This window comes from Schistocerca nitens, chromosome 1 (assembly GCF_023898315.1).
Source record: "Schistocerca nitens isolate TAMUIC-IGC-003100 chromosome 1, iqSchNite1.1, whole genome shotgun sequence".
Taxonomy (NCBI): Eukaryota; Metazoa; Arthropoda; class Insecta; order Orthoptera; family Acrididae; genus Schistocerca; species Schistocerca nitens.
The window spans coordinates 806,909,810-806,930,721 of NC_064614.1; the positions used below are offsets into that span (position 1 = coordinate 806,909,810).

The following is a 20,912-nucleotide window of genomic DNA, read 5'->3' on the forward strand; positions in this document are numbered from 1 at the left end:
CTATTTATACCACTGCCGACCGTTAATGTCTCTTTGCAATCTTACAACATTACTTTCCTCTGTGGCTGTATTTTACATTTTTCTTATCGCAGATATTGACACATTTCATAATTATATTATGAGTATAGAAATATTACAATCGTAAATACATTGAGAATATTACTACAGAAAATATTACAATAATAACGAATGTCCTTTACACAAAATTAAATAATATTTTTTGTTAAATAATTACAGTATATACAAATTGCTTCATAGCGGCGTATATAGTACAGTTAAATTTTAGTTCATTAATAGTGTGAGTGTTGCCAGGGAACGTTACATTGCCCCCTGGCAGCATTTGGCAAAGAGTTTCTATATTTTGACACAATGGTGCCAGTAACGTTCTTTACAAATCTGTATTTTTTTTATGGAATGGCTCTTTTAATTAGTCCCAGGGTTATATATGTTCATGGCTCCCCCATTTGGGCGAAGGCAAACAACCTGGGCAAAGCTGTGCCGGAGCCCAGCCATCCCAGTTGGTTCATAATTAATCTTGTCTCTTTAACAGTCATTCTTTTGAATTGATTTAGCAGTTTGTCATCAACGGTTACATAATATCACAGTCACATACAGTTCAACGAAAGTTTTTTGTGTGTGATTAACAACTCGTTATTATTAATTTTGCGATATACTGCAAGGTCACTTGTCCTAGGATATATCACTTAGTTTTTTGAAATCATTTAGCACAGCGTCACTTTTGATAATGTTCCCACTACCTACGTGTTACAAATCCATCACCTACACTTGTTAGTGTTCATTTTCTCTTGTCATTTTACGGGTATACATAATAAATGTTCAATGTTTATCAAAAATCGAGTTCATTGACATGTTATGCAGTTTATGTAAATATTTTGGAATATGTCAATAATGCTGTAGTTGGTGAGCGGTGCGGAGTGATTGTTGAGCGGCGCTCGGCGCGGCGCGTCGGCTCCGTATAGGTCACCGCCCCCGGTGTTGACGGCTACGGCGCGGAGAGGCGTGTGGCTGTCTGGTCTGCTACGGGCTGCTGCGGCCGCTGCATGGCTGAGGTAGCCGGATGCGCGTTGTATATCAGCTAGCCCGTATGACATCTTCTTGCAGTGCTCCAGCAAACATGCAACAAGTTCACAAACAGTGTACTATCCTTATGGGCATTTTTCCTGCTGTGGGAAAAAAACACACACAGTTATTGGCAGTTATTATTCAGTAGGCCTTCACTGGTCTGGTTTGCACAATGTTTCGTTGTCACAGTAACACGTGTTATGGGCACACAATATTTTTTCACCATGTCATGACTTGTCATTAGTCACACGCAAGTTTTCACCTTAGGACAAAATGTATCTCTGTAGTCAATGCGCTTTCCTGGCGTCCCTTGACACACAAAGAGTTTGACACTAACTTGGTCCACCGTCCGTTATCGGCTCACTGTTCGTGTCGTGCTAGTTCCTTCTCCACTTGCACACACGGCGATGATACAGTTTCTTATTGCTTGTTCAAAATAACCTCGTGACGTATTGCTGCAGGTTTAACAGTCACTGTCTGTCTCTGCCACACAATACTGCACTTTTGTTTAAGTTTTTTCATTTACAATGTTCGTTGTGCAATTTTTGTAACAGCACATTTTTTTTAAATAATAAAAATTCTGGTCCTGCGATGCAGGACGTATCAGATATTAAGCTGATAAGAACAGATACTACACTTTTTTTTGTTTTTTTAGATACTACACTTTTTTTTCTTTTTTTAATGGGCCTCCTTCCTCCCCTATAGCCCTACCTTTTCCTCTCCAAAAATGCTGCCATCCTCTAGTGTCGACGCAGCACGTAAAGCAAGGTGCTGTTGGTAGCAAGACTTATTGCGAGAAACCGAAAATAAAAGCGGAGGCACAGTCTGCTATGCCTCAGGGGGCGACGACACACTACTCATAAATACACCTCTCTCTGCAGGTGTGAAGGAAGTGATGAGTTTAGAAACTAAAAAGGAAGAAATAAATAAAGACAGAAATGAAGGCAAATTAAAAACAGACGGCAGCACACACAAATGAAAACGAAACTGGCGAGATAATCCCATCGCCCATAGAATTAACGAAGTAATAATCCTCTAAGATATATTACGTGTTTTCTAATTTCCCAATAATTTTCCATACAAAGTTCACTCAATTCCCATGTTACCAATTGTCATATCATTAGTATCATAGAATAGTCTACTCTAGTGATGCCCAGAAGGCCAATGTCAAATCTAGGGTATAGGCAAGTCAGGGGTAGTTTGAAAGTCCGAGTGACATAGCTCCAGGGGTAAACTCAGGCAATTCCTGGACGAGGTGCCTTAGTCAACCCGGAACACCTTTTGGTAACCATGAACCATTGCAACTTTCAGAAATCTTGCAAAGGTAGTGGCATATTTCCGGTCAGATTCCGCCAGGCGATGCTGGCTCCACAGGTAGTCCATGAAAGAGACAGCATCGGTGAGGGATAGGTCATAGATCGTGAAAATGGTGTGGCCCAAGAGCCACACCATTGCGTTACGTCGCGTTCGGGGGTTGGTCTGAATATCAGGGGTAAGGAACCAGTCGATTGACACATTGTCTGGTGTCGTCCCACCGATCAGCGCTAATAGCACACGTGCAAGGTCCCACCCACACTTCTGTGACGTGAGGGCATAAGAGACGGTGCTCTCTGGTGTCTACGTCACCACATCGGCCGCAAGCAGCCGAGGGCCCTAGGCGGATTCGTAACTTCTTTGCTCGCTCTTTACCAAGGTGTGTGATATTTGCGTACATGGTAACAAATATTAAAATTTCGTATTAGTTTGCCCAAAAATCATCTATATTTATGTTCGAGTAGATTTTATTTGTGCATTCCAGCCGGATTCAGGCATATTGTTCAATAACTCCTTTGAAATCATGTCTCACTTTACTTGCAAGGTCCTACGTAACTACAGTGTAGTCTCTGTAGGCTAAAATTGACTTGGACTGTATCAGGCTAGCTCTTTTTTTTAATGATTGGATCTGCACATGCTTCAATTGAAGCTTCTTTGTGCGTAACTTTGCGCTACTTAAATTTGCAATACGTTTGCCTCCCATGGTGCCCTCGGGTCACTACTGGGTGCATTATTCTCTTTGATAACACTGGTTTGAAAATAAAGTTCTCAGGGTCTCATATTATTGGTATTATTCTGGGTTCGGATCTGTCAATCTGACAGCTACATATATACACATATACATATAATAGAAAAGATTGTACAAAGAAATACGAGTATTTCAAGTTTGACACACATATAGAATATTATGCAGTACACAAACTAATCACTACTAAAATGTTCCTCCAGACTGATCTCTGTCACAATTTAACATTACAAATAATTGCAATGATCAGGTTATCTGTGCAGACATTTAGAGCATGTTTAAGCTAACACTAATTAAAAGAAGACATAACACAAATATTCATAAACAAAAGAGAAAGTCAATCATATTCTTATAACTAAATACTTCTACACTAGTACATTATCTCTACAGATCACACATCATTAATGTTCATTAATTTTCAAAAAAATGGTGTCTTTTTTTTTACACATAACACATAGGACTATTAGTCATTTACAGTAGGAATATTTTTACATTCTTACGCGGATACAGTCCCCGTACTCTCCCTGAGTGGGGATCTGCTAAGAGATACCTACTATTTCCTTCTTGGACTAAGGAATGGAGTATGAGGCTCGACAGTAGGTTTTGTGAGGCTTCACCTCGATGTTGTACTGATACCCCTTAACAATTCCTGGTCGTTCTGAAAATACATCTGCATAGTTAGATAATAACTGTACCAAATCCTGCTGTTGCATTGAGTTCAAATTTTCGGACTGTGATACTTTGTTCACAAGTGCGTCCACTTTTGCTTTTAATTGATCACTTTGTACGTCTGGATAATAGAGATTTTGTCCTAGACAATGATTGTCTAAATGTAGTATCCACTGATTCCTACATTTTATGTTAATAGCATTACAATTAGGCACAGGTACCTCTTCAGATCTGAGCATGGACAATTCTATCCTCCTACCCGCGTTCATCAAACTTAATTTTCCCCGAGAAAGGTCGATTACTGCGTCCCTTTCTCTCAAAAAACCTACCCCCAAAATGCAGGCTACCTTTAAACCCTTTACTACCAGGAATGAGCACGCTATGGCTTCTCCCCCTATATACATCTCTACCCGCACTTGGAGTTTAATTATTTGTCGCTGTGCACTGATGGCTCCAGTGACTTTGCAATTGTTCACAGGAAAAGTCAGCATACGATTTTCTTTCCTCAGTACTCTGAATAAGTCCATACTCATGACACTGACAGTAGCACCTGTATCTACGATTGCTTGCACATCAATATTGTTAATTATGATCTCTATTATCGCTTGTACTTTGTCTTTGTGCTCCTTTATGCACGTGGGTGGTTCAGTTATTAATTCATGTCCCATCTGTACCCCGTCATTATATCTGAGGATACAGATTCCCGATGTTTTGTTCTGTGTCGGGCTGCTCTCACTCCAAACCTCAGCCGACGATGGAGAGCTTATCTCGGCTGAATCTAGTTTGTTGAATTATTACAGGTGGATGGGTGTGGCTGCTCTGTGTCGCTGACCTCCACTATGTGTAAGTTGTGTTGCGTCGGCCGCCACGGTTGCGCAATTGGCGCATTTTGTGGTGGCGGTCGGTTATTGTCATATCTTTCACTGTTTTGCCGGTCCGGGCTGGGCCTCTGGTTCTGTGGCCAAGTTCGGTTTGCATCGTTATACGTATTAGTGTTCCACGGCCCCCTGGCATTTTTCCATCTACTATTGCTTGGTGGGCCTGTTACATATCGGTCTTCTGACCTCCTTTTCCGGTCATTATTCACCGGCGGTCTATTGCCGTTCCGGTCTCTACCTCTATTCCCGTTTTGTACATAATCTTGTCTCCTATTGTTACCTCCGCCGCTTCCATTATTTGGTGCAGGCGTGTTATTTCGACCATTTCTGTAACCGTTTCCGTTACTTCTAGCCTGTTCAGAGGCTGCCTTAACATCCTCCTGAATCAGGTCAATTGAGTCCAGAACAGACAAGAAGTGTTGCATGTCGTTCTCCGGTACGTGTATAAGTTTTTCCTTTACGTGTATCGGCAAGTGTGATTTCAAAAGTCTGATCAAATCCCGGGATGAAATCTGCTCGTCCCAGTAACGGGTCTTATTAATGTATTTCTCAAAATATTTTCGCAAATTGCCTAATCGTGGAGAATACGGCTCTGGATTATATACCTCTTTCCGTAATCTCTCCCTGAATACATGTTGACCAATATTTGGCCAAGAATGCCTTTTCAAATTGCTCACATGTGTCGCAACTGTCAGCTGCTTCGGTTGCCCATAATGCAGCATCTCCTTGTATGTAAGACATAACGAACTGTATTTTCTGTGTATGACTCCAAACGCTAGGCAAAATGTTTCTAAATCCCTTGATAAATACTACAGGGTGAACAGATTTCTTCTCCGTTGTAAAGATCTGAAACTGTCGGTTTCTAATCAGGCTTTCTTCAATCACTATTTTGGAGTGACATTTGTTTGTTTCGCTAACATTGGTTGCCTGTTCTGTCTCGCAGTCGCAATTTTTCACTGCTGTACTTATATGCCTATCATTGTTGGACCTGGCTGGCGTGACATACGCCTGTGCGTAGCCGTGCAGCAAGCTGCTTTCCAGCTCCGCAAGACGACGGTTGACGTTCCGCTGCCACAGCGGAATGTCAGTGTGCACCGCCTTTTTTAGGTCGTGCACTTCCGCATTGGAGCCCACGTCTTTGGCCTCAATCGCGGCGTGCATCTTCTCGTCTATTTTTTTTATAAATTGGTTTTCAATATTATGCACTTGTTCGGACATTTTCTGCTCAATTACTTGACTTGTGTTCTGTCTCGCAGTCGCAATTTTTCACTGCTGTACTTATATGCCTATCATTGTTGGACCTGGCTGGCGTGACATACGCCTGTGCGTAGCCGTGCAGCAAGCTGCTTTCCAGCTCCGCAAGACGACGGTTGACGTTCCGCTGCCACAGCGGAATGTCAGTGTGCACCGCCTTTTTTAGGTCGTGCACTTCCGCATTGGAGCCCACGTCTTTGGCCTCAATCGCGGCGTGCATCTTCTCGTCTATTTTTTTTATAAATTGGTTTTCAATATTATGCACTTGTTCGGACATTTTCTGCTCAATTACTTGACTTGTGTCAATTTCTAATTGTTCCATCCTGAAGCCAGTACACTGATTTCACCCACGATACTGGCGTTAGCCACGTAGATATTATCTACTCTTTCGCTCAGTTCTTGCACCGCTTTGGGTATGGTTTCATAGTTTTGTTTCAAACTAACAGTCTCACTTTGCATAGCTTCCAAAGATTGCATTAACTGCAAATCTCTCTCATGCTGGCGTCGATCACGCTCTGCTTGTTCATGCATAAACGTAGCTTGGAAATTGAGCAAGCGCTCGAACATAACTCTTAATGATTGCACTTCTGACACCTCACCACTCTCTGGTCCGTGTCTAGTGCTTGTGGTACAGTATTTCTACCTTCAACTGAATCACTGGCTGGCAGTGGCAACATTTCTTGCCCTTCTGCCCCCAGATTCTCACATTGTACTTCCTGAACTACGCCACTAACATTACTTTGTGCCCCACTTTCTAACTCGGTATCACTGCTTGCTAACTTTTGTTCATTATCCATGTTTATATCTTTATGACTACACAATCTAACCATAGTCAACAAAAGAAACAAAATCTGAACTAAATATTCTAACACTCAGGTTTCACTGACATAATCACACAAGAAATGGTCATTTTTTTAAACACACTTATTATATACTAACTACTCAAATGTCCTGTTATTTTAAAAAAAGAACATTAACAACAAGCACACCACTAATGATCCGAGAACACCGCACTGAGGCTACTTTACTACCCACAGGACAACTACACTGTAGCTTTACCTTTTGGTGATCTATCTTGGGTGCAGCTGCCCCCTGGTATTGTGGTAGGTAATTAATTTTTTCACATAATGAGCTCTCTTCTTCAGCTTGCCTCTGGGTATATAGTGTTCTCATGCAAAAAATCATTTACAGGTATTACCACACAATATTGGTTAGACAATACATACAATACATGAAAAAATTATTAATTGTTCTCCAACAAAGTTCGACTACAATAATTCCCTAGTTATCTCATGCTTATTTTGTGGCCACTGCATATTCGGGCCCCACGTTGGGCGCCAATTTAATGAAATTACATTTAAAAAAATCAGTTACCTTTTTTAAATTTGTTTTTAGTTAATTTGCCTTTCTTTCCTTCTGTACGTACGAACTTTGTTGTAGAACCTCTTATTTACGTGTGGTAATAAAAATTCATTTACACAGAATTAAGTACATTTAAAATTACGTGAATTCATATTAACTGATTAAGAATATTTAGTTGAGAATTAAATCCTTTACATAATTCGGCCTTGGCTCACATTTTCTAAATGCAGTGGTTTTTTTTAAAAAATATTTACTGAATTCTTTCCCGGCGTTAGCTATGGAACACAAGACTGTCTCTATTAGCAGAAAATGGTTAAATATTGCCAAGCCGACGTTTAATTATCATTGATAAAACACACTTCACTATATATTCAAGTTATTTGAAAGAACCAAAATTGTTAAATTTCAACGTTAACTATCCGCCTATGAATGCACAAATGTGAAACTAGTAATAAATTCCGTCAGTCTCAGATCGCTGTAAAAGAAAAACATTTTCTTAATTCACTGCTAATTTTTATCTGCTCCCGATTTACGGGTTTGGTTCATTCTTCTTAGCGGAACAATTTTTAAATGTGCCGCCGCTGCAAATCGTTCGGTCGCGGCACAGCCCAGCAACACCGCTAAAAATGCTGAAAATTCTTTAAAGAAATATTATAGATGACATGGGCAAGCTAATTTACATTAGTAATACACACTTTTGTTAAATTATAATGTATTTAGACCACAACAATAATTCAACTTACATTAGTTTGTAATTTCTCCTCTAATGGCGGCTAAATCTAGATACAGACAAAAGAAGTCTACCCATTCATAAAATGCTACGTCACAGCTTCCTCTCACTCTCAGCTCTCGAGGAAGACGACAAAGAATGCACATTATGTATTCCTATTTATACCACTGCCGACCGTTAATGTCTCTTTGCAATCTTACAACATTACTTTCCTCTGTGGCTGTATTTTACATTTTTCTTATCGCAGATATTGACACATTTCATAATTATATTATGAGTATAGAAATATTACAATCGTAAATACATTGAGAATATTACTACAGAAAATATTACAATAATAACGAATGTCCTTTACACAAAATTAAATAATATTTTTTGTTAAATAATTACAGTATATACAAATTGCTTCATAGCGGTGTATATAGTACAGTTAAATTTTAGTTTATTAATAGTGTGAGTGTTGCCAGGGAACGTTACAACACGTAGAAGAGTGTGTTTAAGCAGACATAGTTTATGATACTGTTTTATATTCGGATCAGTTGAAAAATCAATCAGCCCACACTTTTAATTATTCATTATTTGTTTCTTTGTTGGCGTTGTGAATCACTGTCAAGACATCTACATGTGCTCCACGCCTACAAACCACTATGAACTGCATGGGAGAGGGTACTTCCCACTGTATCACTCATAAAGGCTTCTTCTCATTCCATCCACATGCGGAACACAGAAAGAATGATTGCTGAAATACCTCTGCGGGTGCTATAATTAGTCTAACATAACCTTCAAAATTCCTACGTGATAGACGTGGAATTGTATTGTACTCCCAGATTCCCCACTTAATACTGGTTCTTGAAACTGATGAAGCAGGAATTTGTGGGATAGTTGCCATCTACCTTCAGGCATCTGCCAGATCATGTTTTTGAACGTCTTCGTGGAGCTCTCTCATCGATCAAACAAACCTATTAGAATAGACGCTACCCTACTTTGTAGAGGCTCAATATCCCCTGACAGTCGTACACGGTATGGGTCCCATGCACTTGAGCAATTTTCTAATATGTTTCGCTCAGGCGTTTTGTAAGCTATGTTTCTGTACATAGATTGCGTTTTCCCAAAGCCTTACCAATTCATCGAAGTCTGCCACCTGTTTTATCTATGACTTGGAATATATCATCATTCTGTTTCACGTCCCTACGAACTGTTAATCCAGGTATTCGTATGAGTCGACTGATTCCAGTCCTGAGTTATTCATACCGTAGTTGTCCGATACTATGTATTTTTTTCCCCTTTTGCCAAGTGCACAATCTTACATTTTTGAGTATTTAAACTATGACCGGCCACGACGTATCAAATCGTATGTGTGTGTGTGTGTGTGTGTTGTGTGTGTGTGTGTGTGTTTGAAGCTCCGGGTGCTCAACGCCCTTGCACCTATTAAAAGAAACGAATGTGGATAAAAGGACTGAAACTGTTGTCACACAGTGAGGGGGAAACGTGTAATATGTTACTCATTCACTCACTACCGCCCCACTGCGTGGACTGTGGCTCAGCCTGTCTCGGCTTTGTTCGGTCCTTCTTCTAATGGGCTGATACACCGTGATATTTCATTTAGTATTGCCATCTGGCATTGTTCGGTCGGCACAGTTGTTCATAGTTCGGCTTAATCGTGGTGTCGGTGCTGTTTATCCTTCGCTATTCGTTCATGGTACGAAGGAAGTTTGCAGATTCAGTGGCTGTACGGACAGAAAGAGGAAGTCTGGGGATCTGTCGTCACAAGCCTATAAAAATAAATAGGCATGAGAGAAGAGAAGAATGAAAATTCTCAGTATCTGTTATTCAGTTGCGTTATCGACAAGTGCTGCAGATTTGCTATGAGGCGACATTACAGTACAACGCACAAAGAATTCAAATATTTGAAAATGAAAGAGCAAGAAGTTACAGTGATCAACAGACAGCATTCATTGTTCTGTGCAGAAAGAAACACTGTGCTAAATTTTCTGGCGTGGAACACTTGAAGAAACTGGTGGTTGGAATAGCATAATTTCTGAAGTCACAGGCATTATTACAATGAAATGAATACCCTTACCAGCATACAGGGGTTGATATAAGTCAACGGGGACAGTTGAAAATGTGTGCCCCGAATGGGACCCGAAACCGGGATCTCATGCTTACATGGCAGACGCTCTATCCATCTGAGTCACCGAGGACGCAGAGGGCAGTGTGACTGCAGGGCCTTATCTCTGGCACGCCTCCCGTGAGACCCACATTCGCAACTTATTGTCCCGCACTATATTCATAGTGCCCCTGCCTATCATACTCATTACTCGCGGCTTTACAGCTGATTCCCGTAAGAGTTCGGGCACCGTTTGTGCATCCGCACAGAAGAAAATGGTCAAACGGCCGGTCAGCCTTAACTATATATATATATATGAAGATGGCATCTGTTCTTTCGGACATGTCCTAAAGAACAGATACCATCTTCATATATACGTGCATTATGCTCATGTCAATTTCAACATTTTCCATGAAATTGAACCTCAAGAGTATGGAGACTTTATATATTATTTCAAAATCCGTTGGCTGAATCAAGGGGATTAACCGGAACATTTTTCGTTTTAAAACTCACTGTTCTTGAAATTATGAAGGAAAAAGGAGAGCGAGAATGAATTCTAGAACGTACAGAATGGATTGTAAACTTCGAGTTTTATGTGCACTTGGCTGCACATCACAATGACACACTGCCAGGTGAGAAACAAATTTCTGGTTTAATGAGGATATATTTAAAAAGAAAATCTTGTTGTAGAAGGAACAAATACTGACAAACACACTCCAGTTCCCTAAGCTCACTGACATTAAATAAAAGGTGAGATCTGAATAATTCGTTATGACCTTGGAAGAATTACAAAGATAGTTATCTTAAAGTTTTGAAAATACGGCCAATCTTCCATCTCTTTTTGAGCTGTTTTCGAGACAGTTTGCCGTTTGAGTTGAGAGCACTCCTGTGCATTTACACATGCAACTAATTGATCTACAATGGATTCCCGTTTTAAAGACAAATCCTTTTACGTTAACATTGTCCAGTACGTCTTTTTTTCCCCTCAATTAGAGTTCCCACATGTCCATAAAGAGGTTGCAAAAATGCTACAATATTTCGATCATCACATGTGTGAGAAAGACCTTTTTTCGATTAGAAAACTAAATAAGACACGATTATGTGGCAACCTGAGTGCCATAATCTGTGAAATTGTCCGCATCCGTCCAATGGTGAGAGTTTGTTCGAGATATAAATTATATTATGCCTTCAGCGGGCCAAAAATAATTAAATTATGCTGAAATTTTGTTTCGGTGGGATGAATGTTGTTCAAAAATATTACATATGAAACCAATTGCACTACCATCTAAATACGGCGTGTTCGCAGGTTTCCCCGTCTACCGTTTCGTCCCACTCAGAGAGCGTGGCGAGGCAGTGGGGAAGTGTGCAGAGAGGCCGCAGCTCACGAGCGGAACTTTTTACCGTCCCTGAATTAAAGCGAGGTGCCAATCTCCGAACCTGTTTCAAGTATAAAAATCCGACTGAGTATTTTTTCATGCAGTACTGTCTCATGTCGAGCGACACAGTTGATTGGTATGGAGTGTCATGCTATGGCCGCGAGGGGGCGGACGGCACGGACACACAATTGCCGTGAACGCTTCCGTGGTGCTAAGTAAGGGCAGCGGAGGCGAACGAGCGAGTGCTGGGGAGAGACGGGAACGACGGCCTTCACCTCTACAGTCTGCACGGGGCGTGACCGCTCTGTGGATGCAACAACCTAGTGGAGTGGTTGATGTCTTGTACCAGCCAACTGGACAACGATCCTAGTGGAGGCAAAGAAAGGGACTTGTCCATACCAAGAGGAACACTACCTGAGTGCCTTCTCGGCTGACAGTTTCATGCTGGTGCTTTTATGGTTGGTACAGCACACTGTGTGGTATGCAGTTGGAGCACTGGGAGTGTTTGACAGCCACAGATTCTGCCTGGAAGTGTCATGGGACAAATTATGGTCTTTATTGATGGCACACAGGAGATCAGGTGCGTACGCTATCAGTGACAGCGGTTCTACTTGTTAACTGTTGTTGTTGTGGTCTTCAGTCCTGAGACTGGTTTGATGCAGCTCTCCATGCTACTCCATCCTGTGCAAGCTTATTGATCTCCGAGTACTTATTGCAGCCTACATCCTTCTGAATCTGCTTAGTGTATTCATCTCTTGGTCTCCCTCTACGATTTTTACCCTCCACGCTGCCCTCCAATGCTAAATTTGTGATCCCTTGATGCCTCAGAACATATCCTACCAACCGGTCCCTTCGTCTTCTCACGTTGTGCCACAAACTCTCTCCCCAATTCTGTTCAATACCTCCTCATTAGTTATGTGATCTACCCATCTAATCTTTAGCATTCTTCTGTAGCATCACATTTCGAAAGCTTATATTCTCTTCCTGTCCAAACAATTTACTTGTTAACTATTTGGTATCATCGTATTAGCCTAAAGTGTTTTCAATGGTTCAAATGGCTCTGAGCACTATGGGACTTAACATTGGAGGTTATCAGTCCCTTAGAACTTAGAACTACTTAAACCTAACTAATCTAAGGACATCACACACATCCATTCCCAGGGCAGGATTCGAACCTGCGACCGAAGCGGTCGCGCGGTTCCAGACTGAAGCGCCTAGAACAGTTCGGCCACTCCGGCTGGCCCTAAAGCGTTTTTTTTTTTTGTGTGTATGCCATGAGTGTGACTGCTGAGAATTCATCATGTTACTTTTTCTATGTGAAAATCAGTTGTCTGTATACGAATTTATTAACATGCATAGGTAATTTGGTACGACGTGTTGTGTAGCTTGTTGTGGTAATTATCTGATGATTATCGTAGTATGAGGCCTACGCCTAGATATGTTTTATGGCCGTAGTTAAGTTCAAAAAGTTATCTGGACATCTTATGTTTTACTGCTGAAGTTGTCTCAGCTATGATGACTGGTTATGGCTGAGGGTCAGGCACTGTAAATGGTTGATGTTGTTGCCCAGGCAAAGGCTGGATTTTATTCTTTTATTTAATCGAAGAATTTTTGTAGTGACTTTGGGGAGCATTACTAAGGGCCTTATGGGTCACAGAAATATTTCGTATCTGTGAAAGTACATTTCTGTTCTCTTCATGTTAAATGTAATATTCGTTAAACAGTGCCCTACATCTGCACAACCGTCATCCCGAACATCATTCCACCTACATGATACCGAGCGAGGTGGGGCAGTGGTTAGCACACTGGACTCGTATTCGGGAGGACGACGGTTCAATCCCACGTCCGGCCATCCTGATTTAGGTTTTCCGTGATTTCCCTAAATCGCTCCAGGCAGACGCCGGGATGGTTCCTTTGAAAGGGCACGGCCGATTTCCTTCCCCGTCCTTCCCTAATCCGATGAGACCGACGACCTCGCTGTTTGGTCTCTTCCCCCAAACAACCCAAACCCAAACCCAACCTAAATGATACGCTACAGTTGATAGCAGAATGTGGCTTTACATTGTGTTGATGTCGGCATAGTGTAATAGTATTAAGTTATAGTTGGGGCTGTGTTTTGCTTTCTTGTGCGGTGTTTCAGTCACTATTGCGATGGTTATGCCAGGAACATGATGACTTGGAAAGGATGAGCTCGCTTATGAGGTGATGATGCACGGCCAGGTTATGGTGAGAATGATGGAGGAGATATCATAGAAGTTTTGGCAGGTCAAGGGTGAGACGGTGCAGTTGACATAGGCACAGCGCATGGACATGAGTAATACTACCATTATTATTAGGTCAGCTCTCTCAGAGATTGAACGAGTGGTGATTGTTTCCCACTAGACTGAGGAGCACACAATATGCGATATATTGGTTGAAGTGTGTTTTTGGTACCTTTCGTGCTTGCCAGTTGTTAGTTTCTGACAATGCCACAGCATTTATCTCCAGAGTTTCCAGAGAGTTCTCGTTTGGGATAGGAGTCAGGCATAGTAAACCGTAACCTAAAGTCAGCCTTGACTGTTTATCAACACTCCAGCCACAGTAAGGGGATGTAACTCTGGGATGGCTAACATGCACCTTCAGTACGGCCAGGCACGCTATGCATAAAAGCACGCCAGAGATATTGATGTTTGCATTCAGAGCAAACTACCTGTTGGTTAATCAGTGGTCAGCTGAGGATCAGCTACCCGACAAGAGATCCCCTAAGGATATAAGAAAGAGGTGGCACGAAGCCTGTAGTAATATTTTAGAGGTTCATGGGCAAGGAACTCAGGCATACAGGATGAGATGCCCAATTTCTTCTAGCGCAGAGGATTAGGTATACCTAAGGAATTTTGGTAAAGTGGGCGGAGTGGTCAACAGACTGATCGAAACGCTTTGTCACACTTTAAGAGCACTTCCGAGATTTTTAGGTTTATACAGGTTTTCAAAGTGATGTGTTCAAACTATGCCATAAGTGTGACTACTGAGAATTCAACTTGTTACTTGTTCTATGTGAGTAATTAATTGTATTATTGTCAAATAACTTATTAATATGTTTAGGTAGTTTGGTAGAATATTGTGTGTAGTTTGTCGTGATGGTTATCTAGTGATGAATACAATATAAGACCAAGTCTTGAAGTCGCTTTACCGTCTTACGTTTTAAAACCTCAAATGGCTGTAAGCACTATGGGACCTAACATCTGATGTCGTCAGTCTACATCTACAGTTATACTCCGCAAGCCACCCAACGGTGTGTGGCGGAGAGTACTTTACGTGCCACTGTCATTACCTGCCTTTTCTGTTCCAGTCGCGTATGGTTCGCGGGAAGATCGACTGCCGGAAAGCCTCCGTGCGCGCTGAAATCTCTCTAATTTTACATTCGTGATCTCCTCGGGAGATATAAGTAGGGAGAAGCAATATATTCGATACCTCATCCAGAAACGCACCCTCTCGAAACCTGGACAGCAAGCTACACCGCGAAGCAGAGCGCCTCTCTTGCAGAGTCTGCCACTTGAGTTTGCTAAACATCTCCGTAATGCTATCACGCTTACCAAATAACCCTGTGACGAAACGCGCCGCTCTTCTTTGGATCTTCTCTATCTCCTCCGTCAACCCGATCTGGTATGAATTCCACACTGATGAGCAATACTCAAGTAAGGGTCGAACGAGTGTTTTGTAAGCCACCTCCTTTGTTGATTGACTACATTTTGTAAGGACTCTCCCAATGAATCTCAGCCTGGTACCCGCCTTACCAACAATTAATTTTATGTGATCATTCCACTTCAAATCGTTCCGCACGCATACTCCCAGATAGTTTACAGAAGTAACTGCTACCAGTGTTTGTTTCACTATCATATAATCATTTAATAAAGGATCCTTCTTTCTATGTATTCGCAATACATTACATTTGTCTATGTTAAGAGTCAGTTGCCACTGCCTGCACCAAGTACCTATCCGCTGCAGATCTTCCTGCATTTCGCTACAATTTTCTAATGCTGCATCTTCTCTGTATACTACAGCATCATCCACGAAAAGCCGCATGGAACTTCCGACACTAGACTTAGAACTACTTAAACCTAACTAACCTAAGAACATTACACACATCCATGCCCGCGGCAGGATTCGAACCTGCGACCGTAGCAGTAGCGTGGTTTCGGACTGAAGCGCCTAGAACCGCTCGACCATAGCGGCCGGCCTCTTACGTTTTACTGCTGATATTGTCTCAGATACGATGACTAGTTATGACAAGGGTGAGGCATTATAAGTTGTTCTCGTTGTTCAGCAATTATGTGTATCAAGGCAAAAGTAGAATTTAATTCATTCATTTTATGGGTGGCATATTTATGGTGATTTACAGATCTACAGAAATATATTGTTGTCATGTAAGTGTATTTCTATTCTATTTGTTGTGTCTAGACAAGACAGCCTAGACACAATGAGAGGAAGCCGAAAGGCACGCGCTTAAACTCACGCAGGCTGGCGTGAGGTCTGAAACAGGATACGTAATGAATGCTATAAAGAAAAGTACGTAGCTTCTGGAATACTTAACTTTAATCCACATTTGTAGGACATCGCTCTTGATGATACATTAATAGAATCTCAATAGCAATTGAATTCGGCGCCTTGCTGGGTCGTAGCAAATGTAGCTGAAGGCTATGCTAACTATCGTCTCGGCAAATGAGAGCGTATTTGTCAGTGAACCGTTCCTTGCAAAGTCGGCTGTACAACTGGGGCGAGTGCCAGGGCGTCTCTCTAGACCTGCCTTGTAGTGGCGCTCGGTCTGCTATCACTGACAGTGGCGACACGCGGGTCCGACGTATACTAACGGACCGCGGCCGATTTAAAGGCTACCACCTAGCAAGTGTGGTGTCTGGCGGTGACACCACACTATTCATGTTAAATAAATACTTGAAAAGTTGAGTACCATGCCTGCACATCCCCCAGCCTGAAGCCCACTCCACCGAAACCCTATACTACAGTAGTTTGTCATAAATAACTACATTATCTGAAAATGACTAAAGTGGCTTTTAATATTGTTGGCCAAGAGACCCACACAAACACACATCTACATCTACATCTACACTCCGCAACTCATCACACGGAGCATGGAGGAGGTTACCTTATGCCATTGCTAGTCATTCACATATCTGTTTCACTTGCAAGCGAAAAACGACTATCTGTGTGCCTCTGAATGAGCCCCAATATCTCTTATCTTGTGTTCACACCCTTTCCACTAAATGTACGTTGGTGGCTATAGAAATATTATGTAGTTAACTATAAATGGCGGTTCTCTATACAACCTCAATAGTGTGTTGTGCAAAGGACTTCGTCTTTCCTGCTGGTATTCCCAGTTGAGTTCACGTACCACCAGTAATACTCACTTAATGCTCGAAAATATTGATAACAATTCTAGCAGTACACCTCAGAATTTCTTCGATATCTTTCTTTAATCCAGTTTAGTGGGGATCCCAAACTCTCGAGTAGTACTAAGGAATGGGTCTTGATTTGCGATCGTTTTTCCCAAAATGTCCTATAACTAACATGAAATCAGGGTTAAAGAATCCTATCATATCAGAATAATTAATCCCTATTGAGGAATGAGATTATTTCAGTAACTGTGATCGAAAGTAGCTAAAGACAGTAATGTATATTTTTATACTGTACTGCATGGTTCATCGAAGTAAGACGCTACTCTGGATGCATATAGTGTTGAGCTGCAAGCAAGTGGGTACGATCAAGTCAATACAGGAGAGCCCACGCCCCTCCCACGAATGAGTTCTCAGAAAGGATGGGCGGAGAAGCACATTGTTAGAAGGGGGGCAAGTTCTTTCGCGTACTCTGTGTAGAATCGAGTTGGTATCCCGTCAGGTCCAAGGACTTTCCTGTGTTGAGTGATTCCAGTTGCTTTTCTATTCCTTGGACACTTATTTCGATGTCAGCCATTTTTTCGTTTGTGCGAGGATTTAGAGAAGGAACTGCAGTGCGGTATTCCTCTGTGAAACAGCTTTGGAAAAAGGTGTTTAGTATTTCAGCTTTACGCGTGTCATCGTCTGTTTCAGTGCCATCATCATCCCGGAGTGTCTGGATATGCTGTTTCGATCCACTTACTGATTTAACGTGAGTCCAGAACTTCCTAGGATTTTCTGTCAAGTCGGTACATAGAATTTTACTTTCGAATTCACTGAACGCTTCACGCGTAGCCCTCCTTACGTGAAGTTTGACATCGTTTAGCTTCTGTTTGTCTGAGAGGTTTTGGCTGAGTTTAAACTTGGAGTGAAGTTCTCTTTGCTTTCGCAGTAGTTTCCTAACTTCGTTATTGAACCACGGTGGGTTTATCCCGTCCCTCACAGTTTTACTCGGCACGTACCTTTCTAAAATGCATTTTACGATTGCCTAGAACTTTTTCCATAAACACTCAACATTGGCACTGTCGGAACAGAAATTTTCGTTTTGATCTGTTAGGTAGTCTGAAATCTGCCTTCTATTACTCTTGCTAAACAGATAAACCTTCCTCCCTTTTTTAATATTCCTATTAACTTACATATTCAGGGATGCTGCAACGGCCTTATGATCACTGATTCCCTGTTCTGCACTTACAGAGTCGAAAAGTTCGGGTCTGTTTGTTATCAGTAGGTCCAAGATGTTATCTCCACGAGTCGGTTCTCTGTTTAATTGCTCGAGGTAATTTTCGGATAGTGCACTCAGTATAATGTCACTCGATGCTCTGTCCCTACCACCCGTCCTAAACATCTGAGTGTCCCAGTCTATATCTGGTAAATTGAAATCTCCACCTAAGACTATAACATGCTGAGAAAATTTATGTGAAATGTATTCCAAATTTTCTCTCAGTTGTTCTGCCACTAATGCTGCTGAGTCGGGAGGTCGGTAAAAGGAGCCAATTATTAACCTAGCTCGGTTGTTGAGTGTAACCTCCACCCATAATAATTCACAGGAACTATCCACTTCTACTTCACTACAGGATAAACTACTACTAACAGCGACAAACACGCCACCTCCGGTTGCATGCAATCTATCCTTTCTAAACACCGTCTATGCCTTTGTAAAAATTTCGGCAGAATTTATCTCTGGCTTCAGCCAGCTTTCTGTACCTGTAACGATTTCAGCTTCGGTGCTTTCTATCAGCGCTTGAAGTTCTGGTACTTGACCAGTGCAGCTTCGACAGTTTACAATTACAATACCGATTGCTGTTGGTCCCCGCATGTACTGACTTTGCCCCGCACCCTTTGAGGCTGTTGGCCTTTCTGTACTTGCCCGAGGCCATCTAACATAAAAAACCGCCCAGTTCACGCCACACAACCCCTGCTACCCGTGTAGCCGCTTGTTGCGTGTAGTGGACTCCTGACCTATCCAGCGGAACCCGAAACCCCACCACCCTATGGCGCAAGTCGAGGAATCTGCAGCCCACGCAGTCGCAGAACCGTCTCAGCCTCTGATTCAGACACTCCACTCGGCTCTGTACCAAAGGTCCGCAGTCAGTCCTGTCGACGATGCTGCAGATGGTGAGCTCTGCTTTCATCCCGCTAGCGAGACTGGCAGTCTTCACCAAATCAGATAGCCGCCGGAAGCCAGAGAGGATTTCCTCCGGTCCATAGCGACACACATCATTGGTGTCGACATGAGCGACCACCTGCAGATGGGTGCACCCTGTACCCTTCATGGCATCCGGAAGGACTCTTTTCACATCTGGAATGACTCCCCCAGGTATGCACACGGAGTGCACATTGATTTTCTTCCCCTCTCTTGCTGCCATATCCCTAAGGGGCCCCAGTACGCGCATGACGTTGGAGCTCCCAACTACCAGTAAGCCCACCCTCTGTGACCGCCCAGATCATTAACAATCAATCAATATAAAAGGGGAAGTTACAAGTGAAGCCTGTGGGCTGTTGATGATACGGTGGCCGGCCGGTACCGTTGCGCCTTCCAAGGCCTGTTCGGTCGGAATTAGTTAGTATAGGAGAAATGCCCAAGAAATTAAATTGGAACCGCTTGTTTATGCGAAACCTTAAAAAAAAAATGGCTCTGAGCACTATGGGACTTAACATCTATGGTCATCAGTCCCCTAGAACTTAGAACTACTTAAACCTAACTAACCTAAGGACATCACACAACACCCAGCCATCACGAGGCAGAGAAAATCCCTGACCCCGCCGGGAATCGAACCCGGGAACCCGGGCGTAGGAAGCGAGAACGCTACCGCACGACCACGAGATGCGGGCGCGAAACCTTATCGGAGAAGTTTATAGAACTGATATTCGAGGTAGAAAGTAAAATGATTATAATGCCCGTTTACCTCGTGGAGAAAAATAGTAATAGGGGAGGTCTGGACTTATAAGAAGGTGTACCAACACTATATTCCTAGTCTGTGCATCTGCGATTTGAATAGGACAGTGCGCTGATACGATGCACTCTATACTACATAGTGTATAACGAGTGGTAAAATATTTATGTAGAAGCAGATTAACACAATCTAGACCTTATGTGGTTAATATGAAGCACCTTTTACCATACGACGTATAGTGTGTTGCGAAGTATGTATGTACAAACAGGTTACCACCTCTCTAGTCCCTCATAGGTTAAAAATTCCTTCTGATTCAAAAGATATTTGCCCGCATCTCGTGGTCGTGCGGTAGCGTTCTCGCTTCCCACGCCCGGGTTCCCAGGTTCGATTTCCGGCGGGGTCAGGGATTTCCTCTGCCTCGTGATGGCTGGGTGTTGTGTGATGTCCTTAGGTTAGTTAGGTTTAAGTAGTTCTAAGTTCTAGGGGACTGATGACCATAGATGTTAAGTCCCACAGTGCTCAGAGCCATTTGAACCATTTTTTTCAAAAGATATTTCCTACCAATTAATTTATATACCATAGAAATGAGTGAAATAATAATGGATTTTGTATGTAAACTAGTGACCCTCTTCTTTCGTCAGACTGTGCAATATGTGAAATACAAAAGCGGGTCTCATGGAAAGAACGTGTTTAAAACCTGGCAGTACCCGCAGCCGCTCTCTGCGCTACGCAACGCGCACACGAAGCGGTGCACCGCAGGCAACCCAAACATATCGATCTACGCAACGCAAGCAAAAGCTGCGAGGGTAGGCGGAAGGAAAAGTTCACCCTCGCCTCTACCGCGCACGGGGGGGATGCCCGTTGCCATAACAACACGGCGCTTCCTGTTGGACCGCATGAAGTGGGCCAGGTAAGCGTAAGACAGCTAGTATGCCCACTGAAGTGAGGGCACCGGTGGTTTGAATATCAAAAGGATGCAAGATGTGACGCTCTGAATGGCTACTGGAGTTCTGCATGTTCATAAAAGCTTGTAACTTCATTACTTAATACTTGTTAAATGATATGTCGAAAAGA

At 42.4% G+C, this 20,912-nt stretch overlaps 1 pseudogene; it reads right to left on the reverse strand.

Moving 5' to 3' along the window:
• Positions 1 to 1,666: 1,666 nt before the first annotated feature.
• Positions 1,667 to 1,722, reverse strand: LOC126204901 (U2 spliceosomal RNA; annotated as a pseudogene).
• Positions 1,723 to 20,912: the final 19,190 nt, after the last annotated feature.